The sequence below is a fragment of the Rattus norvegicus genome, chromosome 8, assembly GCF_036323735.1.
Source record: "Rattus norvegicus strain BN/NHsdMcwi chromosome 8, GRCr8, whole genome shotgun sequence".
In the NCBI taxonomy this organism is placed as follows: Eukaryota; Metazoa; Chordata; class Mammalia; order Rodentia; family Muridae; genus Rattus; species Rattus norvegicus.
The window spans coordinates 79061596-79089005 of record NC_086026.1 but is presented as its reverse complement, the minus strand read 5'-3'; the positions used below and the strand labels follow the sequence as shown (position 1 = coordinate 79089005).

Here is a 27410-nt window from a genome sequence, read left to right as displayed (position 1 = left end):
AAAATTGAGAAGAAGATGGGATTCATGGGAGAGGGAAGGAGATAAGAGAGGATAATGTGGGAAATAGGATCAAAGTTTATTACATATACACATATATGTAAAAGAATAAGCACATTAAATAACTAGAAAAAGAAAAATGCTCATGCTAGAAAGTAGCTGAACACTTGCCATGGGGCTGGGGACAGGAGAGGGAGTTAGTCTTGGCTGCAGATTGGTACTGGGAAATTTACAAGGCAAGAGGAACAGTCCACATCTAAATCATTTCTCTTGCTGTGATAAAAGCAGCTTGGGAAGAAAGGGTTTATTTCAGCTTGTAGGTTATAGTCTATCCCTGAGGGAAGCAGGACAGGAAGAACTCAGGGCAGGAACTGGCCAAGAGCATCCTGGGAGGCAGGCGGAATGGGGTTGGGAGGTGCTGACATGGGGACCCCCTGAGTGAGTCCTGGGCAGCCTCGCTGGGGCTGAAAGACAAGCAGCTCATAGAGAAGAAGCAGTGTGTATGGAAGGAAGAAGCTAAACATGAAAAACTTGGTTCATCCTGTTCACTTGCTCTGTAACACTCAGTGAGTCCCACCTCCATCCCTTCCAGAGACCAAGGATGAAGGATGCTTACTGGTGTGTTCCCAGGATCACGTTCATCTAGCTTTCTTGAACAGCTCAAGCACACTTGCCTAGGGAATGACACTGCCCACAGTGGGCCGGGTCTCCCTACATCAATTAGCTTCAAGAAAATGCCCTGCAGACATGGCCATCTGATGGAGGGAACTCTTTAAGTCCTTCACTGAGGAGTCCCTCTTCCCATATGTCATCACAGAAATTACCTACATCTAAAGTCATTGCTTTGGGATAGATAAATATATTGCAGTGAACCTTTTAAGAAGTAACAGAAGAAATTCCTGGCGGAGGGAGGCAGATCTAGTTTTTAGTGTTGAGTAACCAGGGTGAGATTATAGGAAGCGCAGACTTCAGCTACTTGAGAAAGTGCATCCTTTGCTCTCTAATGAAAAGCCCTTAGGGGCTAGATAACTTCCTTCAATTCCTCTTGGAGTGAGAAAAAGATAGGATTGGATGTTTAAATAAAACAAGACGAAACATTTTACACATACTTCTTGGAAACATCTGCATTGTATAGGTGTTCTTTAAAAAAATTGTCACCATGCATTTATTTATGTATACGTGCCTTCCATCCCCGGGGGACCTTGAAGCTCAAAAGTGTTTTACTGTGAGTCACATGTGATAGTGTAAGATTTGGGGCTGGAGAGGTAGCTCATTTGTCTTGCATGCATGAAGCTCTTAGTTCGAGCCTCAGCACCACATAAAAGAAAACTCCTGGAGATAACAACAGTTGCCTGGGATCCCCGCATTTGAGAGATTAGGCCATCCTCAGTTACAGATGTGCATGAGGCCATCCTAGAGTGCATGAGACTTTGTCTAAAAATGATATAGATAGATGATAGATAGATAGATAGATAGATAGATAGATAGATAGATAGATAGGAATAGGAAGGAAGGAAGGAAAAGTAAGGAAGGAAAAGGAAGGAAGGAAGGAAGGAAGGAAGGAAGGAAGGAAGGAAGGAAGAAACAAAGAAAGAAAATATATAACTGTCCCCTCTTCAATGTGCTGGAAAGACCGTCTTGCAGAGGCAAGAAAGCTCACCTGGAGCAATTAGCAGGCATCAGCCACTGAGCAGCAAGGACGTGAGTAGTGGGGTAATAGATGTAGTTAACAGCCCAGGAAGTGAATCTCCGGAGGTGTTAAGATCTACGAGGATTCAAATGTGCTGTGTGACTCACATAGTTGACTGGAGTGTGCCCACTTGAAATGCAGCCATTTCAATCCTGATAGCTAAGTAGTTCTGTGATGGCTGACACCAGCTCCCTGGCAGCTAATATCAATCAAGTGCTTCCACAGGAGGAAGAAAAAAAAAGAGCCCCAAGAAGACACCAATTAGATGCAGACCATTTGGGGATGTCCCAGTTCCACAGGGGGTTCTGCCTTGGATTTCTCTTCTTTGCTAGTTCCCTACAAGATGTGAGGGCGAATGTACTGATGGGTTTTAAGAAGTCGCTGTAATGACAGTCACAATTGACTATTTTTTTTCTTTACATTTTCTCGTTTGCAGTCTTTCCTGCTATTCTGGGGATTTTCTGAATGGTAAAATCACAATGGACTATTTTATCTCAATGCCAAGGAAAAGGCTCTGAGCTAAGGAATTTTAAAAGGCGCTGTGGGCAAGACACAATCCCTTCTGCGAGTGCACTGTTAGAATTAACATATCTACCATCAATATTTTCTCATCTGAAGCAGACTGAATAATCAGGAAGAAGAATGAAAGCCATGTGTTTCTGGGGTTCTGAGCCACCCGGTATCTCTGACTCTCTTGCCACACTTTAATGAATTTGATTTCAAGAGGTTTGAAGACAGGTAGATAGAGAGGGAGGCGCTGGCAGATAATTTCCTTCTATTCGGTTCCTTGGTTCTTTGGGGACAGACTTTGCTCCTTTAACTCCTCTTCACGTGGGGACCCATCTCCCCAACAAGGACTAAATGATCTGCCGATAGCTCACGCATGTTCAGGCTGGGTGCGTCAAACTGTACAAAACTCCTGCTCCTTGATAGAGCATTTGAGGCAGAACTCGGATGAAAACAGCTGAGCGAGAAAAGCTTTCTTCTTGCATAGTGATTTCCCATGAAAATTAATAAAAACTCACGTCTGTTGCCCTGTTCGTTCAACTTCTAATTAGCACACACTGTCTGACCTCATTATTCCCTGTACCTCGATCTCGATTTTTATCAAACAAATCAACTTCTGAGCCCTTTGCAAAAAAACACTTCCTGGATGCCTTGAGGTGTTCAAAGACTGCCAGGATATTCTTTTTTTTTTTTTTTTTTTTTTTTTTTTTTTTTTTTTTTTTTTTTTTTGGCTATGGAGAAAATTTGCTGTAGTAGTACATTCTCAACCCTTCCTGTCCCCAATTCCCTTCTGAGCATTGCTCCATGTTATTTTCACACAATCTCAGAGTCTAAAATAAGTATTTGGCAGGAGACTGTTGGGCCTTCTGTTTTTTACAGTATTCAAATGCAACCCAGTATTATTCTTATCCCCAGACTTATTATGAAGTGACGTGCGACTCCCATGATGCTCTTGTGGCTTTTGAAATATGTATGTTAGAAGCTAAATGGCGGCGGCTAGCTGTGTGCGTGGCTTAGTGGTAAAGCCAAAAGCATACAAGGGGTCCTGGTTTAATCCCTAGGGCATGTCATTGGGCCCCAGAAGAGGGAAAGGCGGAAGAAGAAGAGAGGAAGAGGAGGGAAAGAGAAGAGGAAGATGGGGGAGGAGGAAGAAGGGGCATAGAAAGAAATTGGGACATATAAGTGACGTTTTCTTACACATGTTGAATACCCGATAAGGAGTAGCTCACAAGTGACCTGAAAGGATGTTAGTGGACCGGCGCCGACATTCTCTGACGGAAACCAGACAAGAGATAAAGAAGCATCTTTTCTGAGGCCGGATGTCTTAAGGAATGGGCTAATGACCAAAGATAAGAGTCTGTCAAGATCATTTAATGTTCACAGATTTGGCATCGGAGGGAAATGTTCACTAGCATCTTTATAAAGATCGAGTATGTAACCCAAGGAACACTAAATGCCTTTGTATACAGTTTACAATGCCAAATGTTCTATGACCAATAATAATACTCATAAAGTGCTAAAATAAAATCATGCAAAAATTCATAATAAATAAATCTTTCAGGGCTGGGGATTTAGCTCAGTGGTAGAGCGCTTGCCTAGCAAGCTCAAGGCCCTGGGTTCTGTCCCCAGCTTCCAAAAAAAAAAAAAATCTTTTTTTTTTTCTTTTTGCTTCAACCTGCTCCCAGCAGGTTATGTGTGTGCTGGAGATTTGAAGTCAGGACCTTAGATTTGCATGACCCACTGCAGCACCTCCCCAGACCAAGTTTGATATTTTTCCCCCTTCTTGTCGTTTTTAATATTTCGTGAACGTGTTCTGTCACAGTCTTCCTCTGTGTGTCAGCAGATTTTCTGGAGAACATTCATCACCTGATCACATGTTTGTAGCTGATCCTCCTTTTTCCCATGGTTCCTCCTTCGGGCTTTCTCCTACTTCCACTTGATGGTCGTTGTTAGCAAATGTGAGTTGCTTTACTTTTTATCTACGTGTGTGTGTGTGTGTGTGTGTGTGTGTGTGTGTGTGTGTGTGTGTGTGTGTGTAGTGTCATGACAACACTATATGAACTTATTTTACAATGGACCAGCTCAGAGAGTTCAGGGAATACATTGATGCCATAGAATAACCCCTCTCCCGGGACAGAAAGTTCTTTTTAAACTGTGGATCTGTGCATCAAGACCCTCCTGGGGTACCTGTGTAGCTAAATCTGGTGCCCGTGAAACTCTTGGCAACAGTAAAGGTTTTTGAATGTGCAGTAATCAGAAGTTAAAATCAAATCAAATGTGTAACAAGTAGCATTTCATACGGTCCTACTGTCCATCCTTCACACAGAAGTATCAAATTTGAACAATTTTTGGTTGTTTGGACAAGATAGCACTGTACACACCTGTCTGGCCTGAAACTGGAAAAATTCACCTGCCTTTGCCTACAGAGTGCTGGCAAAGTGTGTGCATCAGACTGAGCCCGCATTAGCCGATAGTTGGACAGCATTGTTACAGTGTTTGCTTTCTAAAGCAGCTTCTTGGGTTGTCAAGTTGGTTTGATAAAACATTGTTACTGTTGAAGAGATGCTACATCCTGCTGGATTAAACAACCAGCCAAGATCTAATTGTCATGAGAACCAAGCACTTTCATCCTCAAGATGGCAAAAGGATTTGTCTACCAAAGAACTATTTTAAAATAAGTTTCTTTGTGATTTTATCACTAGCAAATGTTTGACTCGTTTGTTAACTGTTTTGTGTGCCTGTTTGTTAAGGATCATGTAAAACTATCTCAGGAGATAGGAGGACGGTGGGTGGAAAAAGGTTGAAGTCAGGCAGTAACCCAGGGAGCAGAGAGTCAGGAATGACTCTGCAGTGTGTCTGACACAGGCTCAGGGCTGAAAGTTCCTCATTGTGACTCCCTGGTGTCTCAGCACAGCCATCATAAAACCAAGTTCAGAGTCAAGTCCTACTCACGCCCCAGCGGGACCCTGAGTTCCCATTCAGATCCAGTCAGGATGTCTTAGAAAACACCAGACTGAGCAGAATATGTGTCACATGGGTCTTTATCGTTTCTCTTTCTTCTTCTCTCATATAGGACATCCTCATCAGAGTTGTTCCTCCTTCTCTCCTCTAGGACTCTACCCCTCCCCTCTCCCAGAACCACTCTTCCTCCTCCTGTTTCCCTTAAGAAAAGGGCAGGCCTCCCAAGGATATCAACCAAACTTGAATAACAAGCTACAATACGACTGGGCACAGACCCTCATCTCAAGGCTGAGCAAGGCAATCTGGTAGGAGGAAAGGGGTCTCAAAAGCAGGTAAAAGAGACAGAGAAAGCCCTTGTCCCCACTGATAGGAATCCCACAAGAACACCAAGCTATACAACCATAGCATAGATGCAGAGAACCTAGCTCAGACCCAGACAGGCTCCCTGATTGTCAGTTTAATCTCCATGTGCCCCTATAAGCCCAGGTGAGTTGGTTTTTCCACTCATGTTCTTGTAGTGTCCTTGACCCCTCTGGTCCTACAATCCTTCCTCCCCTTCAGGATTCTACAGGTTCAGTCTAATTGTGTGGCTATTGGTCTCTGCATCCGTTTCCATCAGTGGCTGGATAAAGCCGTTCTGGTCCTCCAGGTGGTACCAGGCAAGGGCTCCCTCTTATAGCAAGGGTCTCAACTTGGACCAGTTATCTGTTGGCCACTCCCACAAGTTCTACACCACCTTTACCTTAGCACATCTTGAAAGTTTTGTGGTTGTACTTGTGTCCCACTCCCTCTACTGGAAGCCTTGCATGATTTCAGAAAATGGCCAATTCAGGCTCTATATCCCCCTTTACTTGGAGTCTTCCCTGGGTCACCCTCATAGATTCCAGGGAGTTCCCACTGCACTGGGTTTCTACATGGCCCCCAAAATGTCCTCTACCAGTACTCCCTCTATCACCCTCACACCTGATCCCTCCTGTTCTTGTCCCCACCCATCCACAATTCACCCTCAAAACCTATTTTATTTTCCCTTCCCAGGGAAATCTTTGCATCCCCCTCCCCCAACCCCCTTAAATCCTCCTTGCTACTTAGGCTCTCTGGATCTGTGGATTGTAGTATGATTATCCTTTACAGCTAATAACCAATGTAACATGGTATATACCAATGTCACATGGTCTTGAGGTTAGGGTTTGCATTTGTGACATGTCTCATTATGTAACAAGACATATGACACAGGCAACAAGGAAGGCAAACTTTACTGGGTTCACAATCTGAAGGTGCAGAACATCCTTGTGGAGAAGATATAGTGACAGGAACAAGAGGCACGGTCAAATGCATGAAGTGGTGACATCGCATTGAAAGTCAATCTTCCATTTACTTAACCTAATCTATGGAAACCCTCACAGACATGCCCAGAGATTCACTTCCATAATGATCCAAAATCCAATCGAGATCAGTCATCACAGATTTCCAGGACTAACAAGCCAGCAAATGTGGAGAGGGTTCAACAATGCCTTTTGGGAGGTCACACCCTGGGGGAAGAGAATGTATGACGTCCTGTCTCTTCCTATGAGAACAGTAATCCTCCGGTATCAGACTTCCCAGTCTGTGACCTCCTTTAGCCTTAACTGCCTCCTCGCTGCCCCATCTGCAAACACAGGCCCACGGAGCTATCAAGACTTCGCTACAGAGACTGTAAGGTAACACAAATGTCCACTCCATCATGGTTTCCCCAACACTGACACACCAGAGACAAGTTGTCACAGAGCCGCTGGCACATGGACACTGATGGTCAGTCACCACCTCTCTCGTCTGACTGCTTCGCCTCTGAGCGTACACACTGAGTAGCTGGGTCTAGCATAGCTGAGTCAGAAAGTGGCTTCAGATACAGGTCATTCACCTCCACCGAGCCCAGGGTACCTAGGGACCTGTCTTAGTTTGGGTGTTAGTGCTGTGAACACACACCATAACCATGGCAATAAAGGAATTGAATTGGGGCTGGCTTACAGTTTAGAAGTTAAGTCCATTGTCATTATAGCAGGAAGCATGGCAGCATCCAGGCAGGCCTGGCACTGGTTTTACATCTTGATCCACGGGCAGCAGAAAAATACCTGTGCCACACTGGGTGTGGCTTGAGCATAGGGACCTCAAAGCTCACCCCCACCATGACAGATATACTTCCTCCAACAAGGCCACACCTTCTATTAGTGCCACTGTACCCTATGGTACACACCCATGCAGTCAAACACTTGAGTCTGTGGAGCCATACCTGTTCAAACCACCATAGCACCCATTCTTTCTGTGGGCAGCAATGCACCTTCCTGGATTTTAAGTCTGTCTTGTCGTATAAAATGGGTGCAGAGAAGAAGCTGAGGAAGCTGAATGATCTCCTCATTGGATGTAGAAATGTTCCATGATGAAGCAATATTCTAAACCATGTGTCAGTCCATAGTGTACTCTCTCCAGACCTCTAGAGACCCTGTGTGAACACTGTTTTACTCCCTAATCCTTAAGCCCAGGCAGGACCTCCATCACCCACTAAGGCAGATTATAGATTTATACCAAAATGAGTGAGCATTCCAGAGTTACCCAACGGAACCCCCCAATTTCCCTTCATCCACCATGACAACCCCTCCACTCATGTGGTCTCTGTACCTTCCTGTCATCTGCCTGTAGGACCTAGAAGGGAAACCTCTATCCTACAGCAGAGCCAGCTCTGAAAAGTGAATTTATGTGAGATATGTTGTCCCTTTGTTTGCTGCTGACAGGCGTAAAGAACAACTTTCACTGCTGATAATAATGGTTCATTTATCACAGCTAGCCGAGGCTGACCTCTGGGCGTCCCAGCCCCTCCATCACCTTCACACCTGCTCAAGCTAATTGTTAGAGCCAAGTGTAAATGAAAATCAACTGGGCTAATAATGAATGGAGCCCATTACTCGCAACAGCACATTGCTTGACGAAGGTTTATCAAGAAACATTATAACCAGCCCTCTGGTCACAGTTCCCTGTTTTATAGATGAGAAAGAGTGAGCAAACAAGAGGGGACTAGCCTAGGAAAAGGAGCTTTAAGACTGCTGGCCAAACATAAGGCATCAAATCCTTGAGTTCCGTGATAGCCATCCTATGTTTACCCAAACCCGCCAATATGCCAAAAAGGAGAGAGAGAGAGAGAGAGAGAGAGAGAGAGAGAGAGAGAGAGAGAGAGAGAAGAGAAACAAGGAAAAGAGATGAAAAGTTTAAGATATTTTCTCACTGTTGTCATCTGTTTATAGAAGCAAATGAGATCATTAGCGGATGTGAAGACCTTAATTAAAATGCTAATCTCATGCTTCCACCAAAACCATTTTTCAAGGCAGTCATCTCCATGGCTCCTCCATTTGATGTCACCCAGCCTGGAACTGCTTTGCCAGTTACATCTGAAAACAGATCTAGCTCCCAGTGATGGAGATGAAGCCCCGAGAATCCACACGGGATTCTAGAACAGAACTGATGGGACATGGTGGGGGAGGCGTGAGGGGTGTGTGTGTTTGTGTATGTGTGTGTGTGTGTGTGTGTGTGTGTGTGTGTGTGTGTGTGTGTGTGACAGAAAGGGGGAGGGGGAGGGAGGAGGGAGGGAGTGAGGGGAGAGAATTTATTAAATCAGTTTATTTCAAAATAGTAGTAGCAGTTGAGAACCCAGGAGCTGTTCAGTCCATGAGGTTAGGTGCCTCAGAAGTCCCAATCAGGCACCTAGAACCTAGAGAGTTGCTGGAGAGCCACTAACTTCAGTCAGTGAAGGAAGCCTGGGAATGCTGGCCCTGTCCCTGAAGGAATCGGCAGCTGCTGCGTCATGGTGCGTCAACTCAGCCCCGAACAGAACAGAACGGAAGGCCAAGCCTGCAAAAGGAGCTAGTCTCCCTTCTGCCCTGCCACACTTTATTTGGGCTGCTACCAGAAGGTGCTGCCCACACTTGGAGTGGGCCCTCCCGCACAGATTCCTCACATGAGGCTTCCTACTCTGGTGCTTCTAATTGTGGCAAGCTGACTTAAAACCGACCATCCGTGCAACTCATTCAAGGCAACTGAGTCACTGAGAGAGGCAGTTATCAGAGTACCAGGAAACATGAACTGTCATGTGAAGCTGAAACACTGAGGGAACAGGGGAAATCCCACCACAAAACTGAAATGCATTTCGGGACCAGGATGGTTAAACTTCATTATCTACGTGATTGGATTTAGATTCTCTACGGAAACAAACCTCCGGGTGTGTTTGAGGGAGTTAATGGAAGGGGAAGGCCCACCCTAAATGCATGAGGTCATCCCATGGGTTGGTGTTGCAGTTACTTTTCTTTCGCCGTGACAAACATCATGGCTAAGACAGAAAAAAAAAAAAAGCATTGAATTTAGGAAATTTAATTTAATTTCAGAGGGTTAGAGTCCATGAGCATATGGCAGAGAGAATGTCAGCAGGCAAGCAAGCATAACACCTGGACAGTAGCTGAGAGCTTACATGAATAGACAACCATGAGGCAGAGAGAGAGGGAGAGAGAGAGAGAGAGAGAGAGAGAGAGAGAGAGAGAGAGAGAGAGAGAGAGAGAGAGAGGCGGGGGTGGGGAGACAGAGGGATAACTAACTGGAAACGGTGCAGACTTTTGAAACTTCAAAGCCAACACCCAGTCTCTAACAAGGCCAAGGCAAGCCTCCCAATCCTTCCAAAACAGGTCCACTAACGGAAAACAAAGCATTCAAATACTTGGCTATAGGAGTCATTCTCATTCAAACACCACAGAAGGGGTCTGGACTCGATGAAAATGGGAAGAGGTGCTGAACACAACGTTCATTTCTCTGTTCACGGGCTGTGGATGTCATGTGATCAGCTAACTCCTGCTGTTCACTGGTTATGGATGTCACTGCAGACATTACTTTTCCATGAGTTCACTTCCTAATGTTGGCTTTGCCAAGTATCTTATCACAGTGACAAGGGACTGAACACATGGAATGTTTTTGAAAGGTGTTTCACATGGTTTATGTGTTCACCTTAATGCACCCTATCCTTCCGTTCTAAGTCATAAAATCAGAAAAACCTATTCATCCCCCAGAAAGTGCAGCGATAGGAGGGGGTATCACTAGTTACTGGGGTCTGAGGAGACACTGTTTCCTATGTGTTGTGTGTTTTTGTGTGCATGCGGGTGTGGTGTGTGTGTGTGTGTGTGTGTGTGTGTGTGTGTGTGTGTGTAGGGGTGTGCATATCTATGTAGATGTCAGAGGGTGACATCTTGGTCTTCCTCTCTCTCTACATTACTTTTTTTGGAGAGTCTCTCACTGAATCTGTAACTCAGTGGTTAGGCTGGCCGGCCAGTCAGTGAGCCCAGGGCTGCTCCTGTGTCTGGGTCCCTACTGAGATGAAGAACAAGCAGGGGCTTTGCATGGATTTCTTTTGAGTGTTCGTCTGCATTTACACACATGCATGAACCTCGCACCAAGACTAAGGTCAATGCACACAAAGTAGAAGTCACTCCGTGTCAGATCTGAATTGTTCATTCACAGAATACAAATAACCCGTTTCCACTTAAGCAGGGCAGGTAACCCCAAACTCTTAACCTTCTGATGATTTGGTAGGGAATGGCTCTTGAGTTTGCTGAAGAGTCTATGAGGTTTACATAGGCAAGACCTTGATTTACCGTCAGACTAAAAGTGAGGACCTTGCTTCTCCAGGTTTCACAGTACCTTTTCTACAGACGTTCTAGTCAGTGACCTCTACACAATACACCTAATTCATCTTAGATTTTTGAGGGCACCATCTCAAATGGATGCTGCCCAGAATCTCCTGGGGATGCAGAAGGCCAGGGAAATGAGAAGAGAGCCTCGAAATAATAAACAACTGGTTTCAGAGAATGGATGAAGTGGTGCTTTGAAAGAGAGGGCGGGGCTTACAGGAGATTCCAGTTAGTTCTGCCTGTTGGGATGCTGTTGCTTGGATCCCATGCAGGTAACCATGGTTGCAGTGAGTTCATGAGTTTGATGGCCACACTATGTCCAGAAGGCATCATTTCGCAGATGGAATCCTCTCCTGAATGCAGGATTTCTTACACCAAGTTAACATTATCTGTCTTCTAACTTAGAGCAGTGTGGCCTTCTCCTCTCAAAGACACAGCCCTGTTGTGGTGGTTTAAATGAGGGCTACTCCCCATGGTCGCAAGCATCTGAACACTTGGTCCTCAGTTGGTGATGCTGTTTGGGGAGGTTTATGTGGTGAAAGGTATGGCACTAGCGGTGGCCTTTGAGAGTACAATGCCTCACCTACTTCCCATTTGCTTTCTCTGCTTCATGCTTGAGGCTTAAATGTGAGCTCTCAGCTTCCAGTTCCTGCTGCTTGCTGGCATTCCTCCTAATATGATAGACTTTTGTCCCTCTGGTACCATAGGCAAAAATAAATTCCTTCTTATATAGTCATGTTGTTTATCATAGCAATAGAAAAACGACTAATATACCTGAGAGAATGCCAAATAATAATATTCAACGGAAAGAAACTAAGGAACTCTAACCACACACACTGCTGCTGGAGGGAAAACCCATTCATTCATTCATTCATTTTCATTTTCATTTCTGGGGTAAAGGGTAAAGTGATTGCTGGATTCATTTATATCATAGAGACAGATGATTTGGGATGGCTTGGGATTTTTTAATTCATTAGCTATCACTGCACTAACTGCATAACAATCTCCATATCTCAAACATGCATGGAAACACTTCTCATTCATTTATCTTTACTGACTGGGACTACATTGACTCCAGGCAGTTGGTCAAATGCAGGTGTGCTCCAAATACTTCTCATCCCATGCTTCAGGATGAAAGGAAACAGATTCCTCGGGTGCTTTCACGATCGCATCAGGCAGGAGCAGAAATTTGTCAGACTTGGGCTGGGAATGTAGCTCAGTGGATAAAGTGCTCACCTAGTATGGCTGAGGTCATGGACTTGATCCCAGCAATTCCAAGCATAGCAGTGTATTCCTGTAATCCCTCAGGAGGTAGAGGCAGGGTGATCAGAGTTCAAGGTCAAAATTGGTTACACAAGGATATCAAGGACAGCCTGGGCTATCGGAGACTATGTCTCAAAAGAAAACCAAGGCGGTGAAGGGAGTGGGGAGAAGAAAGAAATTTGCTAACCCTTACACTAGAGAGATAGCTGGGTGTGTTACAGTGTTTGCTGTGTGATCATCATGACCTGAGTTTGATTCCTGACACCCACATAAAGGCCAGAGCAAAAGGCAGGGAGCCTGTGACCTCAGGACCTAGAGAGCAAACACAGGTAGATCTGAGGTAGATCTGGGCATGGGGCAGGGGGCTTGCTAGCCAGCCAGATGATGTAACACACACACACACACACACACACACACACACACTTAAAACAAAAAATAATTTCCAAACTCTGGGTCATTTCCATTGACCAAAGCAGACTATGTGACTAAGCCAACATTGGTGGGCATGGAAGTCTATATCACTCACCTAGAAGATCTGGGAATAATAGAGGGGAGGAAGTGCACTAATCAAACAGTGCCTACGAGGGGGCTGGAGAGATGGCTCAGTGGTTAGGAGCACTGACTACTCTTCCCGAGGTACTGAGTTCAAATCCCAGCAACCACATAGTGGCTCACAACCATCTGCAATGATATCCAATGCCCTCGTGTGCTGTGTCTGAAGAAAGCGACAGTGTACTCACATACATAAAATAAATAAATCTTAAAAAAAAAAAACAAAAAACAAAAACAGTGCCTATGCACAGACAAGAGACAAGTCCAGGATTTGACCATGTGACAGAGCTTAATCATGTCTCTATTTCCTCTCAATAAGAACATCTAAGTCAATAATTGAAGTATGCAAACAACTAGGCATGACAATAAGACCTTGACTCTATTTCAGCTTTTTCTTCTTGCTTTGGATGTGCCAGCAAGGGATTTGGACAAGTCGCAGTCAGTATGTAGGTGTGCTAGTCCAAGGAAGTTATTATAGAAGAAGCTATAGGTCCCTTCCAGTTGATTCCTAGGTGGGCATCAGAACACCAATGCCACAGTTAAGATTATGTAAGAGCATACACATGGTCTATAACAAAGACCCTCAAATGGCAGATTAAACAACAGTCACTGGGGCCAGAAAGACGGCTCAGTGGTTAAGAGCCCTACTCTCTTCCAGAAGATCCAAGTTCACTTCCCAGCATACATACTGGGTGACTCAAAGCCAGCTGAGTCCATCTCCAGGAGAACTGATGCCCTTTTCCAGACCTCCGCAGGCACCTGCACTCACATGTGCACATGCATGCACATACACATACAGAGGCACAGGCACATACATAAACACGTCATTTAAGAGAGCAAAACAGCTATGTTTTCTCAGTTTTGTGAGTCAGTTCAGGAACAGTTTGCCTGACTATTGTCGACAGTCACTGCCAAGGTCAACTGATTTTGTTAGTTCTATGCCAACATGACACAAGCGAGAGTCATTTGGGGGAAAAAAAAAAAACCTTGACTGAGAAAATGCCTCCATAAGATATTCCTGTAGGCAAGTCTGTGGTGCATTTTCTTCATAGTAATTGCTGTGATTGCTGCCACTCCTGGGCCGCTGGTCCTGGGTTATATAAGGAATCAGAGTGAACCAAGAGGAACAAGCCAGGAAGCAACACTCCTCCTTGGCTCTGTGTCAGTTGCTGCCTCGAGGTTCCTGCCTACTGATCCCTGCCCTGACTTTCCTGCTGTCGTGTGTTTATAGAAGCTCTAAGGTATCGCCCAAGCCTGGCTTCTCATTTGAAAGTTCAGCTCAGAATAACCCCTTTTACCCTCACTCACTTTGTCCCCAGGGTCGCTTCCTTACAAGCATAGAGCTTATGACCCCATAGCTTCTTCAAGCCAACAATGAGAGGGCAATGCCATAGCAATTTTGTTAGAAAGAGGAAGGAGTCTCACCTGTACTGTGTAGTTGAGAGGACCCTACTCAGCTGTGTAGAAACCTTGCCCCCACACAAGACAGGAACCTATGGAATGGCAGGAGGCAGTCACCAAGACATCCATAGAGCCTGTCCATCCCATTTATTCCAACTTTGCCCAGCCTTTCCGAGTGGACAGCCACTCTCCTCCATTCATGCTCTAGAAACTACATCCACTCTTAGCTGACCTCAGTTAGGCCCTCAGGCCAATTCTGTATCACATCCTATTCTGAGGTCTTCCTGGGAAAAGGAACTACTTCATTCTGGCCAGTGACACTCAGTCATTGAGTGTGCAGTGTCACCAACCATCAGGGGAAAAAAGGAAGATCATTCTAATCAGAAAAGGTAGAAGTACCAATTACTGGACTGTCGTGATTTATGCTTGTACCTGATGGGACCAACATAAGTCAAGCATGGTTATGCATGAGAAGGAGCCATTGACTGACAAGAGTAGACACTTATGACTCATGCCTTGTCTACCCTGAGCCAAGGCAGTCAGTCAATTCCAAGGGGACAAACATCCGTCAAATAAATGACTTGGCAGCCTAAATATTTAACAACTGGGTGATGACTGAAATTTTGACTATTCAATCAGTCATACAGGCATGCTCCCAGAAAGTGAAATAATGGAAACTTAGTGTGGCTTATCTTTTTGTAGGAGCCATTCATTCCCCCACGTATTTGTTGAGTGACTCTTCTGTTGTAGCCACTCCGATTAGTGTTGGGAACCCAATGAGAAAAGACAGCAGTCCCATGAGGGGTGACATTTCCTCTTAAGACCCCTTCTTTTCTATCTTATCTATGCCACTCATCATTATTCCTTAGTAGTCTTTGGCCATCAGTCTCCAGAGCACAGTGCATGTGACCTGCCCTATTTCTATTTTAATCCTAATATTTGACACAAATTCACTCTACCACCGCAAAATCTAAATATCTTACAGACCTCTGAAGAATAATTGGCTGTACAAAAACACGACAGCCTTCTGTTGGGTCGGCAGAGAAAAACCCATGCGATCAAAAATATTTGCTGTGGTGCCTATCTCAACTTCTGAGGTTAGGAAAACTGTTTTCGCAAACATCTGAAAGCCAAAGACCACCTAAAACAAACGTAGGCAGGCCCGACAGGAACAAAGTCATACATGAAGAGAAAGCACCACCCAGAGAGAGATAACCTTGGACAACAGAGCTGCTTTCCCCTGTAGTCTTTCTATGGGTAATTTTACAATTCCCATGGCTTTGATATACCAAAGCATTAGACAGTAAATAGATGACAAACTTACTTTTACAATTTATCATTTATCATAGGCCTGGGATGTGGGGGGAGGGGAGATAAACTCTTGACAAATACCAAGGACTCCTTTATTCTTAACTCCCCTTTATTGTCAAGGACTCCTTTGTTCTAATGCAGTAACTTCTGGAAACTTCCTTTTTCAAGGATTCCTTTTCAAGCACAGCCAATAATCTACAATCAGCTTTGTAATCCCTTCCGGAGGCAGGACCTTCTCTGCTTTGGAGTTCTGAACATAAAATGAACAGTGGAATTCCTACAGTAAAAAAAGACCAAAAGTGTTTCATTTGTTGGTTATTAATCGGATCGTTAAAATTCTATCTGGCATTTGCTGCATTTAGTGAGGTGCCAGCAGTGACTCGTTGAAATGACTGTTAACCTTAGAAACTAAGAGTTCAAATGGGTTTTAAGATTTAAACGAAAGTGATGGGTCTGAATATTGGCCTACATGTATGTATACAAGCCGCACACGTGCTTGGTCCCCGTGGAGGCCAGAAGAAGCCATCAGAGCCCCTGGAACTGGAGTGGTAGGCCACCATGTGGGTGCTGGGAACCAAACCTGGGTCCTCTGGAAGAGCAGCTGGTGCTCTCTCCCCAGACCTTCAAATGGGCCTAGAACACAGCTGTTTCACCACCACCCCCAAACAGCTTGAGTCTTCTTACTGACATCTATGACAACCGGCTTTCTAGCCTTTGCCAAATCAGCTCCCGGGGGATAGGACATTCACCCCCTTAAAGAGGGCTCATCACCCTTGCACATCATCTCCAAAGTATCTTTCTTGCTCTCATCAGTTTTGCCGTATAGTTCTCAGATTCTTATAGGATGTCTAATCTCTCTAAATACTTGAAATCTGTTACAACATCCCAATTGCTCCTTCGAAACATGCCCCATTCCTCAGACTTCTATCAAGTCTCTTACCAATGGGTTGCAACTATGAGTTTGTAAAACAACTCTTCTTGGGGAACTGGGGGGATGTTTCAGTGAATAAAGCCCTCAACATGAAATGTGAAAACATGGGTTCAGATCCCCAGAGTCCATATAATATCTGTGAAGGTGGAGACAGGCAGTTCTCTGAGACTTGCTGGTCAGTCAGCCTCACCGAATGAGTGACCTCCAGGTTTGGTAAGAGCCTTACTCAGAAAATAAGGTGGAAAGTAATTTAGAAAGATAAGCAGCTTCAACAGAGGCCGCCATGTGTGGGCCTGTGGACTTGCACACACATGCACATGAATGAACATATACACATACTCCCCCCCACAACATTATTTTTATAACAAATAAGGAAGGGCAAATTACCATAGCAACTGTGCCTGGAGTTGAGTGTCTCATTTCCATGCTATTTTGTGGCACAACCTGAGAAGAGAAGTTCCCCAGAGGATTTTGCACTGTGGGTGCCACCAGTCACAGAACCCATGCTGGGTTAAAGGCCGAGAACCAGTGTTTTGATGCATCCCAGCTTGTCTTAAAAGACGCAATGACCAGAATGGAAGCCAAGAACCAAGGATTCTTTTTCATCAGAGACGCAGACTTTTTCATCAAAGCTCAACTCGCCCCTTTTCCTATCGCCCAGGGTTCAGCAAAAACCTCACCTCCAACATGAAGCTTGGCACTGGAAGGGCCATCTGAATTCCTGAGGTCTTGCCTTGAGTGCAATCCTAGGCCTGATTCCAAGCCAGTGGTCCTCAACCTGTGGATCTCGACCTCATGATCCTTTCACGGGGGTTGTCTAAGACGGCAGGAAAACACAGATGTTTACATTACGATTCTTAACAATAGCAAAATTACAGTTATGAGGTATCAATGAAAATAATTTTCTGGTTGGGGTCAGCACAACATGGGAAGCTGTTTTAAAGGGCTGCGGCATTAGGAAGGTTGAGAACTATCACCTAAGCTTTTCCACTCCCAGCTCCTCATCCTTGGGCAGTGTTCCAGATGCACTTGATAACAGCCTCCTAAGATACAATTCTCTTTCACTGGGCAGGGTTTCCCACATGGAAATCAGTCATGTGAACTTAGGACCTTAAGAGACATTCTGTTCTAAACTGCGTTCAGAATACTGGTTCCTAAGCTTCTAAATTCAGCTACCGCCAGACTATCAGACCAGGGGAAAAAAATTGGTGAAGATTTTAGTTTGCTTCTTGTTTGCTGGAATAAACTCTAAGGCCAAAAGCAATATGGTGGAGTAGCAAGTTACTCAAGGTCACAGTCCACACTGAGGGAACTGAGGGAAGAAATTGAGATGGGAGCCCTGGAGAGGGCTTCTTCCTGGCTCTCTCTCAGTTACACAGACTGCCCTGGCCCATCACTAACCATGACAATCAATCTTTCTCTTTCCCAGTCAGGGGTCCAGGTTGCTCTGATCTGGGGAATCCCTAGCTGAGACTCTCTCAGGTGACTATGCCTTGAGTCACTTCCTCCTAGACAGAAAGGAGCCAAGAGGCTAGGGAGATAGTTTAGCTGGTAAGATGGTTGCAATGCAAGCTGAAGGAAATGACTTTGATCCCCAGAACCCACAAAAACAAAACAAAACAAACAAACAAACAAACAAAAAAACCCACCATAACAAAGGACAAGCCAGGTTTGGTGGCCTTTGCTTGTAATTCTAGACAGGCAGAGATAGGAGAATCCTTGGAGTTTGCTGGCCAGTCTGCCTGGCCAAACTGTCAACTACCAAGCAGTAAGAGAACCTGTCTTCGAACACAAGTTCAATGCTGTCCTGAGGAATGACATCCAAGGTTCACTCTGGCTTCTACACACATGTACACTCCACACACATGTACATAAAAACATACAAGATTATGAAATATTATTAAGTGAGAGGAGCTAGGACTCTCTCTCTCTGTGTGTCTCTCTCTGTCTCTCTCTGTCTCTCTCTCTCTCCCTCTCTCCCTCTCTCCCTCCTTCCCTCCCTCCCCACAAGCTGAATGCACTGGCCTCCCTATCCAGCTTGAAGACAGTGGAGAATGGTAAGAGGCATTGGGATGGGATACTCCATCTGAGCCACGTATTTCTTGGCTTGTTAGTGTTTCCTGAATTGCATCCCTGGCCCTGGTTCCTCTCCTAAACTCCAGACTGCTGCCACCCTCTTCTGCTCCTGCCAAATATCTGCAGTATTGAATATCTCAGTTCCGTTCACCTCAAAGTCAATTCCCAAGACTCCCCCAGACCGGCTTCTCCTACTGTCTTGCTGAGGCCCACATCTAGCAGAACAAAAATGCTTACTTGCATGCAAGCTCTTCAAAGGAAGAATTGTGAGTCTCGGGCACACAATGTACATACATGCGTCGAAGATTCTTGAAGGCTTATCTGGATTTTAGAAGCCCAGAAAATAAATCCCCTAATCCCTTTGTCTGCCTCAAATCTGCTGTCAACATCCTTTCGGTAAGGTGTACTTGCTTATCTTGGTGAATAAAAACCCCCTCCCTCCTATAAACTCTTCCTCCAGGAAGCCTTCCTTGAGCTCTGCAGAGACTGGCAGCTTGCCCTACCTACTCCTGGTTCCTATTTCAATCTTTTCATTGGATATGTAGTAATATTGCCACCAGCCAAGAGGACTTACTCCCACTGCAGAATTTGAGCTTCGTGTTTCTGCTTTGGTTTCCTTGGCAATCCCAATGCTAGTATAAAATGAATGCTAATTAGTGGGCAAATGACTAACAAATGACACTAGTAAACTTTGGTGAGCTGAGAGAGTACGTGGTCTGAATTCAGGCTCAGCACTTCAAGCCTAACTCATCCGGGGGGGGGGGGCCCTGGGCAAAGCCCCCTCTCCCCAGCCTGGATTTATAGAACTCAGAATGACAATAGTACATTCCTCTTAGGCTATTGGGACAATGACCTGGGCATCCAGCTGGGTAACTGTTTGGTGAATGTGTTAGGGATGGATAGAAGACAAAGTAATTGGGGATGGAGGGCAAGAAACTTGTCATGTTTTACTGGTGACGTATAAATTCAAGCTTGTTTATTGACCCCATTTGAAAAATGGAAACTCTGTTAAAATAACATGAATCTTGCGACTGGAGAGATGTCCCAGAAGTTAAGAGCACTGGGTTCAATTCCCAGCACCCACATGGCAGCTCACAACTGTCTATAACACCAGCTCCAGGGGATCCTGTGCCCTCACACACACACACATGCAGGCAAAACATCAATCCACATGAAATCAAAATAAATAACAAAAGAAAATAATAAATAACGTGAATCTGGAGGCAAGAGAGACGGCCCAGTGGGTAAGGTGCTTGCTGTGGAAGCCCGAGGGCCTATGTTTGGTTCCTCCACTTTCATGTAAAAAGCCAGTTGGGGTGACATGGGCCTGTGATTGAAGTGCTAAGGATAGAGATGGGCAGAAGAGGCTGTCACCAGCTAGTCACTCTAGTCACGACAGCCCAAATTCAGTGAGAGACTTTATCTCAAAGTAACAGTGGTTTCGGTGGTGGTGATGATGATGGTGGTAGTGATGATGATGATGACGGGGATAAAGGAAGGCACCTGGTGTGGAGCCCTGCCCTCCACACCTGCATACACAGACAAGCTCACACATACATGCAACACCACACACAGAAGAAAGCATGAATCATCTGAGGAACAATTTGCTAATTATATGGCCAGGTATTAGTGGGGGGTACATCTGGGGGCACCACTGCACACATGAAACACTGGTATCTTTCTCGGGAACTCACTAAAGTTGAGAAGGGCGCTATCGTTCCCTTTCCCCTTGAAACACATCACGACGCTGTAATGAATCCAATGGGATTCCAACGGTTAAGGTCCCAGAGCAGCCCAGCACTCATTAGTGATTCCAGGAGGCGACATGAGCACTAATATTAACTATGATTCTTAGCCTTCGGAGTTGTGGAGACGTGCAGACGAACCCAGCATCCTGCAGACCAAACACTTATGCTAATACAGGAGAAACTTTCTGGGGGAAGAAGAAAAAAAAAAAGGCAGCCAAATCTAAGAGACCTGTCAACACCAGGGTCAGAAGTGAAGCAGTAACCAGGAAAGAGCTGAAATCAAAGGCTTGCTGCCGCTCCCCTGCCCACTCTGTTCCATGGGTGCCCACAGTGGTCACAGCTCCCTCAACAATATTTATAATGAAGGCGCCAACGCTACAAATGTCAGCCCTGATTATTCATAAAGCTTCCTCCTGCTCAGATCCACCCTGGGGCTAACAGTAAAAGTACCTGATTCCCAATTCTCAAACACAGAAACCTACTGAGCTTGAAAGGAGAGCTAACTAATAAAGTTTGCATATCCCTAAGAAAAATGGCACCGGCGGAAGAAGAAAAAGAATGGCGAGATTAAACAAAAACAGTCAGCTCTGGTGGAAATGATAAAAATTTTAAAAGGCAAGAACTTAAATCTATTTTCATTTTTTCCCTCCTCTCCCTCTTTTTTTTTTTTATGTCCCTCGTTCATTTACATTTCAGTATAAACCATTTGGAAGGAAGGGCTCTCTCGTCTGCTGAGTGCAGAGCTGAGGGCGTCTGCACGGTTGCTGGCTGCAGGGTGCTGCTGAGCTCCGCTCATGAGAAGGTAACTTTAAATTGTGGTGAAGGCCGAGACAGGGCTTTGTCTCTGACTCTATTAGGTGAGGTGGTCACCAAGGCTCACGGGGAGGTCTCGCTTGGGCCATCTGTGTTAAAGTCATAGACTCAGGCTAGTAGCACTGAGACCTAACCCGAAACCCAGGCTCCCTGGTCCCTTGGGCTCTATGGCCAAGTCACTCCGTTGCCCACTTCTCTTGTGATGGCTATCTTGATTGTCACAGGTTCTGGAGTCACCTAGGAGACACACCTTTGGACCTTTTGTGAGGGACTCTGTAATGAGGTTTGACTGAGGTCAGAAGACCCACCCTGAATGTAGATGGTGTCATTGCCTGGGCTGCTGAGCACCAGCATTCGCCTCTCAGCTTTCTGACTGCAGATACAATGTTACAAGCACGTATGCCCATACACAAAAATTTAGAAACAGTTAAGAATTGAGGGAAGAAAAAAACTCAGCCAACACCCCATCCCAGACATCAAAACGAGGGCAGTCCAAGGCCTCACTCCCAGGCAGGGACACCCACAGTAGCAGTAGAGAATAACACAAACTTTATTACCACATCACCTGTGCAGGTTCCTTGTTTAATTACCCACTGCTGACAAGGCCCAGGATAGGTGACACAAAGTAGGTGCTGTGATTCCTACCCCCTAGACTCCCAATGAAGCACTTGGACAGGTACCAGTACCTAACCAGGAGACAAGTGCTTCAAGACTGCACTACCAGAGCAGGTAAAACCAGAGACCTGTTGAGTTAGCAGCAGCTGAGAAAACCCCATTGGTCTCTTCAGGCCACTCTGCACCTACTGTGGAAGTGCCTACATGGGGTGTGCTTCTCTCACAGCTCTTCTCGCCACACCTGCTTGAATTGTTAGCCTGTCCTCACCTTGAACGATTTGCAGACAGTGGGTCTCTCTAACTTCAGTACAGTAGGCACTGTGCCAAAGGACACTAACCACAGCCTCCAAAGATGCTTGCCCAAAGACGCTAACCACAGCTTCCGAAGATACTCCTAAGAGATCATATTAATTGTACCAACCTAGTGATAAACTCAGCGTTGCAGAACAAACCAAGCCCCAAGACATGTCTTTGGGAGAAAGCCCCTTACTAAGAAAGCCAACCAGATACATCAAGTCTGCTTTAGGGACACAAAATGCAGGGAAAGATGTAACATGGCATGCTGGTAGGGTATTCTAAAAGCGATTAAGTCAGTAAAATACCTGATCAAGAACTCAAGAAGATCTTTCAGAAAAGCCTGTTAAGAATCAAGCCAATACAAATCAATGGTCCAATGAAGTCTGGAAGACGGTTCAGCATATGAACAAGAAAATCAGCAAAGGAGGAGAGACTCTGGAAAGAGAATCGGCACAAAAGCGAAGGACTTACTAATTCAGATTTAAAAAAGCAAAACAATTGAAAGCTTGAACAGCAGACTAGATCAAGAGAAAAGAATATTGGAGCTTTAGACCTGACGAGATGGCTGAGAGCCATCTGCTCTTGCAGAGGACCCAGGTTTGGCTCCCAGCATTGACACAGGGTTTCACACAACAGCCTACAACTCTGGGACCAGTGCTCTTGACATCTTATTCTGGCAATTGTATTCAACTGCATTCACTTGTCCATATGCCCCACAGACACACATGTATACACACAGTTAAAAATTTTAAAATATCAGAGTTAAAGGTGGGTCTTTTAAAATTACCACACACAAAGCTGGGTATGGTAGTGCATACCTTTAATCCCAGCACTAGGAAGGCAGAGACAGACAGATTTCTGTTAGCTCTAGGGCAGCCCTGCTACATAGTGAGTTCCAAGACAGCTAGGAGCACATAGTGAGATCCTGTCTCAATACATTCATACATACATACATACATACATACATACATACATACATACATACATACTACATACTACATAATACATACTTACATACATAGAGTATTTCATTCAGAAAAAAAGTAAGAAAGAATAGAAAGAACACATAAGATCTCTAAGTCAAAGAGGCAGGTGGGCCAGGTGGAAGACAGCCAGAGTCCGGGCAGGCACCACTACACTGAGCAAGTGTATGGTAGAGAGATAGGAGAGAAAGGGAAGCAGAGCATTTTAAGAACTATAAAGAGAGACAGAACTGGAGACAGTGGTGAGGAACAGCCTGAGACAAGAGACTTGCATTGCAACCTAAAGCCATGGTGAAATCTGTGTCCCATGCTGCCACCAAAGGCATGTCTTCACCCATGCATCCACTGCTGCAGAGGTCCGTGTCGTGGTCTGTTACCACTCGAGGCTGAAGTCCACATGGATGTCCATGGTCTGAGCTTCTGTCTGACGCTTTATTGATGTCTGAGGGCCACACTGAGCTGGCCCTGCCCCTCACTGGCCACTGGACATTGGAGCCAGCAGTGACTTAAGCAAGAGAGAGTGGCCCCACCCCTCATCTGCACTGTAAAGATATCCCCAGTGGCATGAACGTGGGAGAGTTGATCTTGCCCCTTGACTAAGCACCACAGGAGAGCTGGCCCTGGTGACATGGGCACAAGAGAACTGGCAAGGTGACAAACTCAGCTTCTAGCTAGGCCTAGATCCAGGGCTCTGAGTTAGCCCATCCCAACATCTACCCCATCTATGAGCTGCAGGAGCATGTGAAAGGGTTGGTCCTGCAGAACCAAAGATGTAGGATCTTCATGACACAAGCAGCAGCAGGATATCTGAGAGGAGTCCCAGTGAGGATCCAGTATTGATGTTATTGCAGAAGCCAGAGGCCTTGAACCAGACCAATGACTCATAGCAATGAACATTTGTAAATAAAGAAGCGTGGACAAAAGGGCGTATTGTGGGACACACTGCAGCATCCATAGTGAGACTTTGTTTCTTTATTTTTTATCTTCCTTTTGGGGGAAAGTTACAAGGTTGGAGGGTGGATGTGGAAGGACTGGGAAATGAGTGAGATTGTAGTGTGCGATGTGAAAGTCACAAAAAAAATATAAATTATGAAAAAAAATTTTGTGACTCCACCAAAAGGCAAAACATTCACGTTTTTGGCATATCTGAAGCAGAATAAATAAAAGTTAAGGGAAATACGTTCAATGAAATAATAGCAGAAAAAAAATCTCTAACTTGGAAAGATGTGGGTATCTGGATATAGGATACCCAGATCAGAGTGGTAAATGAACGTGATGAGAAAATTAACTCCACCATGACAGGTTCTAGACCAGGTTCTGACGTTCAGCAGTACAAGACTGTACTCATGTGACCATATTCGGTCCCCACTCCCTCTCTGCTCCCCTCTCACGCCTGCAGTTCCCTTCTTCCGGTCATTCTCGTTTCTCCTTTCATGTCTTGCGTGTGCGTGTTCGCGACCACAGTGACCGCGTCGTTTGCGAAAACAGCACTTCACCGCACTCCTCTCCATCCTTGGCTCTGGCATTCTCTCCATCCCCTCTTCCAGGCTGTCCCCAGAGCCTGGGAAGAAGTGATGTAAACGACTCAAATAGGGCTGAGCGCTTCATCAGCTGCATATTCTCAGCTCTTCAAGGCTTTAAGATGATCATAACAATGGAGGGCCACTGCTTGAAATCCATCGATTGTACTGTACAGCTCTAAGAGCTTTGATACCTATATAGTAAGGACCCAACACCGCAAATCCCTCCTGTGCTTACCTCTTACCCTCCTCTTCCCCATCTTTCCTCCTGAATTCTCTTTTTTCTTTATTAACTTGAGTATTTCTTATTTACATTTTGATTGTTATTCCCCTTCCCGGTTGCCGGGCCAACATCCCCCTAACCCCTTCCCCTCCCCTTCTATATGGTTGTTCCCCTCCCTATCCTCCCCCCATTACCGCCATCCCCCCAACAATCACCTTCACTGGGGGTTCAGTCTTAGCAGGACCCAGGGCTTCCCCTTCCACTGGTGCTCTTACTAGGATATTCATTGCTACCTAGGAGGTTGGAGCCAGGGGCAGTCCATGGGTAGTGGCTTAGTCCCTGGAAGCTCTGGTTGCTTGGCATTGTTGTTCATATGGGGTCTCGAGCCCCTTCAAGCTCTTCCAGTTCTTTCTCTGAATTCTCTAACAGAACTGGTCTTCATACAACCTTTGCAGTTTATTCTTGGGAAGTCACATGGTTGGAATCATACAGTACATAGCTTTTCAGACTATCGTATTTCATTACCCAGAACATAGGCAATGTCCTCTATGTGGATAAATTCTCAACTGTCATCACCACATAGCATCAAGTTAGGTTCATTCTGGTTCATCCTCTCAGCCCTATGCTTCCAGAAATAATTCTCAGACTCAAAATATACTTACAAACACCTTCGCCATATAACAAAGCTTTTCTCTTATTAGATCATAGATTATTCCGTTTATTCTGATCTCCGTTCTGCCGTGTGGCTGGTTACCTGTGCTCAGGTGCCATGAGTCCATCACATATTCCTGGGCCCATCTCCTGCACCTGGCTCCATCCCAGAATTCCTTCTGCCTCCCGGATGTTCCACCCTCTACTCTACCCTTTCCTATAGGCCGTAGGTTTTTAAATTGGCAGGTGATGCATCCGTACGCTACACAAGATGTTCTCTCTACGACATAGTACTATGTTCTCCTGGCCTCTGCATTCAGGATGAAGTTGGCCATCTGTTTTGTTTGTAGCTAGTAACATCCCACCCCCTGTTCCTCTGGCTGATCTTTTCCTTCTTTGTGTTTTGTTTTATTCTAAGGATCCCAGATTTTATTTGGAATTTACTCTTGTTTTCTTCTTCTAGGCTTTGAATATTTTCACCTCTCCTACCTTGAAGTTTACTGATGAGTTCCTCTCCAGTCTTACACACTGTTAAATTCTCAAGTTCAGAGGCCAGGACATGATTCCAGAGTTAAAAGCACATGTTGCTCTTGCAGAGGGAGGATCCAGGTTCAGTTACACACACACACACACACACACACACACACACACACACTCACACTGGATGTCCACAATTGCCTCTAACTCCAACTCCAGGAGATCAGCACCCTCCTCTGGCCTCTACAAATACCTGCACCCTTGTGCACATACATACACACATGCACACATAAATAAAAATAAACCTTTAAATCTTGCTTGGACAATTTCCATTCAGTAAATTGTTAATATTTCATTCCTCAATAAGATTTCTCATTTTGTCACTTTCATTAAAAAATATACTAACCATAGTGATTTTTAAAAGTAAACTATGACTACTGTTTTTATTATGCCAAGGATTGAACCTAGGCCTTGCACATACTAAACAAGTGTTCTACTACTGAGCAACATCTCCAACCATAAACTGTTTTCTTTTTAAAGTTTTAGGGCCTGTGGAGATTGCTCAGTGAACTAGCCTGTGTTGCCCTTCCAAAGGACCTGGGTGTGGTTCCTATCACTTACATCAGACACTTTGTAACTGTCTGGAACTCCAGCTCCAGGAGATCCAACACCCTTATCTGGCCTTGTAGGTACATACATACTCACATAGTAAACACACACACACACGCACGCACGCACGCATGCACACTCACATAGCACCCACACACTCAAACTCACATAGCACACACACACTCACACTCACATAGCACACACACACTCACACTCACATAGTATACACACACACACACACACACACACACACTTATGATAAATAACCTAAAAGATAGAAATCACTAATGAAAAACAATGAATAAATTTACCTATGCTAATATGAGGTAAGATACAAACCCAAGCTAACAAATTAGGGGGGGAAAAAAACACTTTCAAAAACAAAGCTAGCAGGCTTGAATAAATGCCATAGTTTTCTTTAAAATGCCCTCAAGCCAACAAGAAAGGAAAATGTCAATTCACAGACGATAAGAGTGATAAAGAAAAATAAAATAGTGTTTAAAGTCAGCACTTGTAAAAATGCACATTTGGAGGTTGGGGAGATGTCTCGGTGGTTGACCATTTTTGTGAGGACTGTGGTTTGGCTTCCCAGAACCCACATTAATGCCAGGTGAACGTGGTGGGCTGCCTGTAATCCTAGCCTCAGAAGGCAGAAACCGGGAAATCCCCCAAGCAGGCTGGCTAGCAAGACTAGACATTGACTTTGGGTCTCCGCATGCATGGCTCTCATACGTGTTCCTGTACACATGCAAAAACATGAATATGTGTGTGAACACAACACACACATGAAAAGTGGAAAATGCAATTAAAATTTTGTGTCATCATATTGATAACAAAAATCACTAACAATATCACATACTGACATGGAATGGTGCTATTGGGAATGTGGGGTGTTTTTATTCAAATGTGCTTTGGAGAGCACTAATATAAAATTGGAGCCATGTATATTGCGGAGTCCAGCAGCTGCCGCTAGGTTTGTTTTGAACGTGAGAAGAGATCTTTGTTTGGTAACAACTGATCTAACAGAAACAACCTCAAAATTCATCAATGACAGGATTGCTTAAAAGTTATTGATATGATAAAATATGG

The 27410-nt window shown here is 44.9% G+C and overlaps 1 long non-coding RNA gene across 5 annotated transcripts in view; it reads right to left on the bottom strand.

Annotated features, from left to right (window-relative positions):
* The window catches only part of LOC103693133 (uncharacterized), a 52898-nt gene that overhangs the window by 9753 nt on the left and 15735 nt on the right, over positions 1-27410 (bottom strand). For 2 of the 5 annotated variants that reach the window (XR_010054212.1, XR_010054211.1), the window contains exon 2: positions 16990-17126. This is a non-coding gene — a long non-coding RNA (uncharacterized LOC103693133). Of the gene's footprint in view, positions 1-16989; positions 22869-23175; positions 23746-27410 lie in introns of those variants that run through there. The other 3 variants (XR_010054209.1, XR_010054210.1, XR_005488279.2) reach the window with 3 other exon arrangements.